This window comes from Chrysochloris asiatica, unplaced genomic scaffold (assembly GCF_000296735.1).
Source record: "Chrysochloris asiatica unplaced genomic scaffold, ChrAsi1.0 scaffold00022, whole genome shotgun sequence".
Taxonomy (NCBI): Eukaryota; Metazoa; Chordata; class Mammalia; order Afrosoricida; family Chrysochloridae; genus Chrysochloris; species Chrysochloris asiatica.
In genome coordinates, this window is record NW_006408540.1 from 4,719,313 (window position 1) to 4,723,827 (window position 4,515).

The following is a 4,515-nucleotide window of genomic DNA, read 5'->3' on the forward strand; positions in this document are numbered from 1 at the left end:
ACATCTGTGTGTAGAATCCTGCGTGGCACTGTAGGATAAACACTGGACTGCTAACCACAAGGTTGGTGATTCTAACCTAGCAGCCGCTCCTTGGAAACCCATATAAAATTGTTATGATTTGGAATTGACTTGACAGCACTTATTAACAACAGTAGCATCTGCATATATACTACCAGTAGTCTTTCAGTTTGTAATATTTTGATGACTTGTGAGTTGCTGATATGCAAGAAGCTAAGCTATCAGGGTCACACTTGACAGATAGGTTTTAGTGGCAATTCTAGACAAAGAAGAAGGTGATGAGAACCACTTCTGAATGATAGTTGTTGTTAAGTGCCATCAAGTGGGTTCTGACTCATAGTGACCCTGTATAGGTTTCTGAGAAGCAACTGGTAAGTTTGAACCACCAACCTTAAGGCTCAGACTGACATTGTGGTTCAGGGATTACTCTACAGTGCCACACCAGCACTTTTAAATGATTAGTCACTGAAATTATATTAGTAGCAGCAGAACATCATCTGATCTAATGCAGAAAGGTGATCCCCTCAGGGTGGAAGGCATTCAAACTACAGTTGGGGAAGAGTTGACTTCTCAAAGTAGAGTTGACCTTAATAACGTGAATGGAGCAAAATTTTCCATACCTTCATTTGCTGATGTAGCAGAACTCAAAATGAGAAGTAGTTACAAACATCCATTAATAATTGGAATATGGAAAGCACAAATTATGAATCTAGGAAAATTGGAAGCCACAAAAAATGAAATGAATGCATAAAGATCTATATCATAGTTATCAGTTAGTAGAAATGGACTGGTATCAGCCATTTTGAATAAGACAATCATATGGTTTACAATACTGGGCATTACAAATTCAAAAGGGTGCATTTCAAGATTTTGAAAGAGCATTTCAAAATCTGTCATGAAATACAATGCTGTCTGTGATAGGATAATATTCATGGTACTGTAGGATATAAGCACAGTACTGCTAACCTCAAGGTTGGCAATTCAAACTCACCAGCTGTTCCTTGGAAACCCTATAAAAGGTAAGTATGAGTTAGAACCTGCTCAATGGCACTTAACAACAACAACACAAAAAAGTCCAGTTAATACTACTATTATTCAAATTACACACCAACCACTAAACCAGTGGTAACAAAATGGAAGAATTATACCAATTTTTTATGTTGGAAATTGACCAAACATGCTATCAAGATGCATTATGATTCTCTTCTGTTCTCCATCATAACACAGGATCAAAGTAAAAAGGAGAACCCCATGAGGGAATTTCACATCCACAAGCTCTGCCTCAATATCTGCATCCGGGAGAGTGGAGACAGACTGACTTGGGCAGACAAGATGTTGGAGAAGCTTACCAGCCAGATGCCTATGTTCTCCAAAACTAGATACACCATCAGGTCCTTTGGCATTAGGATAAATGAAAAGATTGCTGTCCACTGCACAGTCTGTGGAGTCAAGACAGAGGAGATAATTGAGAGAGGTCTAAAGGTGTGGGAGTATGAGTTATGAAAAAATAACTTTTCAGATACTGGAAATTTTGGTTTTGGGATCCAGGAGCACATCAATCTGAGAATCAAATATGACCTAACATTGGTATCTACGGCCTGGACTTCTATGTGGGTACACCAGGTTTCAGCATCACAGACTGAAAGTGCAGGACAGGCTTCTTTGGGGTGAAAACATAGACTCAGCAAAGAGGAAGACATGCGCTGGTTCCATCAGAAATATGATGGGATCATCCTTCCTGGCAAATAAATTTCCAATTCTATCTAAAAGGCCAATAAGAAGTTTTTAGTGGATTGTAAAAAAAAAAAAAAGAAAGAAAGAAAGAAAGAAAGAAAGAAAGAAAGAAAGAAAGAAAGAAAGAAAAAGAAAGAAAGAAAAGATGCATTGATAATTACTGGGAATTGGAAAGTGAAAGTTGGAAACAAAAGGAAGGATCCGTAGTTGGAGAATATGGCTTTAGTGATAGAAATGATGTTAGATATTGCATGACATAAAATTTCAAGACCAGTAACTTATTCAGTGTAAAAACTTTTCAACAACAAAACCCAGAAGAACTGTGAAATGACATCAAGAGCATCATGCATGAAGAAAGCAAAACGTCTTTAAAAAGACAGTAAAAAAACAAAAGAACAAAATGGATCTCAGAAGAGACTGAATTTTTCTCTTGATCTTAAGAAGATAGAGACTGGAAAAAATGAGGAAATAAAAGAGTTGAACAGAAAATTTCAAAGGGCAGCCCAAAGAAGACAAAGTCAACTATTATAGTGAAATGAGAAAAGACATGGAGTTAGAAAACCAAAAGGAAATAATACCCACAGCTTAACTCAAGCTGAGAGAACTAAAGAACAAATTCAAGCCTCAGGCTGCATTATGAATAATTCTATGGGAAAATTGGAGTCCTGGTGTGGTTATGAAGGAGCAGTACTGAACTGTGTGTTACAAGGTCAGCAGTTCAGATTCATCAGCAACTTCTCGGAAACCCTGTAAAGAGTCCTTATGAGTCGAAACCAATTCAAAGAAACATAACAACAACAACATGGGCAAATTATTTAATGATTCAAGAGATATCAAAAGAAGATGAAAGGAATACCAAGAGTCACTATACCAAAAATTATTGGTTGATTTTCAACCATTTCAAGAGGTAATATATGAACAAGAACCGATGGTATTGAAAGTCCAAGTTGCATTGAAGGCACTGACTAAAAACAAGGCACCAGGAACTGAGCCCTAGAGTGACACTGTAAGATAAACACTGGACTTCTAACTTTGCTAATCACAAAGTTGGCAGTTGAAATTTACCAGTCACTCTAGGAAACCCTGTACAAGGTCACTATGACTTGGAAATGAATCAACAATGCACAACAACAACAAGAAATGACAGAAAACCAACTGAAATGTTTCAACAAACTGCTGGAGCACTGAAGATACTTACTCATCTATGCCAAAAATTTAGAAGGCAGTTACCTTGTCAACTGATTGGAAGAGATGAATATCTGTGCCCATGCCAAAGAAAGGTGACCCAGCAGAATGCAAAAATCATCAAAGAATACCATTAATGTCACATGCAGGGAAAATTTTGCTGAAGGTACTTTTTAAATGACTGCAGCAGTACAATGACAGGGAACTATAAAAAAAATTCAAGCCAGATTCAAAGAAGGAATGAGGCCTATCATGATGACATCAGACATATCTTGGCTAAAAGTAGTGAATAAAAGGAAGATGCTCACTGTGTTTATTAAGTATGCAAAGGCATTTGACCATGTAGATCATAACAAAATATGGATAACATTGCAAAGAATGGGCATTCCAGAACACTTGATTGTGCTATTGAAGAAGCTATACATAGACTAAGAGGCAGCCATTAATTCAGAACAAGGGGATCATGAATGGTTTAAAATCAGGAAAGGTGTGTACCATGGTTGTATCAGTTTACCATACTTATTTGTTTTATGTACTAAGCAGATAATCTGAGAAACTGCATTATATGCAAAAGAATATGGTATCAGAATTGGAGGAAGACTAGTTAGCAATCTGAGATATACAGACGGTACAATCTTGCTGGAATTGAAAGGACTTGAAATGATTACTGATGAAGACCAAAGACTACAGTCTTCAGTATGGATAGTCCCTCAAAGTAAGGAAAACAAAAATACTCACAACTGGGCCAATAAATAACATCATGATAAGTAGAGAAAAGGCTGACATTGTCACTTGGATCTATAATAAATACTCATGGAAGCAGCAGTTATGAAATCAAATGACTTATTGCACTTTAATGTTTTAAAGAACAAAAATCTTACTTTGAAGACTAAGTTATGCTTGACCCAAGAAGTAGTAATTTCAATTGCCTCATATGCATGTGAAAGTTGAACAATGAATAAGGATGGCCATAGAAGAACAGATATATTTGAATTATGGTGTTGACATATAATATTGAAAGTATCATGGACTGTCAGAACAAATAAATCTGTCTTGGAAGATGTACAGCCAGAATGCTCCTTAGAACCACGATGGTCAAACATTGTCTCTCCTTCTCTGTATATATCAGGAGAGACCAGTCCCTAGAAAAAGACATCATCCTCAGTAGAGTTTAGGGTAATTGAAAAAGAGTAAGACCCCAACAAGAAGAATTGGCATGATGGCAGCAATGGTTGTCTCAAACATAATTGTGAGGATGGCACAGGACCAGGCTGTGTTCCATTCTGTTGTGCATTGGGTCACTATGAGTCAAAACTTAAACAGCTCCTAGCAACAACAAAGCATACATGTATATATTTATAACCAGTTCCTGAAGAAGGATATTATGCTTGGGAAAAAAAAGTCAGCAAAAAAGAGGAAGACACCAAACAAGATTAACTGATACAGTGGCAACAACAATGATCTCAAACATAACAATTGTGAGAATGGCACATGACCAGGCAGTGTTTCATTCTGTTGTGCATAGGGTCACTATTGACTCGATAGTACAGGACAACAGCATGTACAGACACACATGTA

General features: G+C 37.0%; 1 pseudogene; it reads left to right on the forward strand.

The window, feature by feature from the left end:
- The first annotated feature begins 1,206 nt into the window (after nt 1-1,206).
- On the forward strand, nt 1,207-1,767 carry LOC102828360 (annotated as a pseudogene).
- The last annotated feature ends 2,748 nt before the right edge of the window (nt 1,768-4,515 follow it).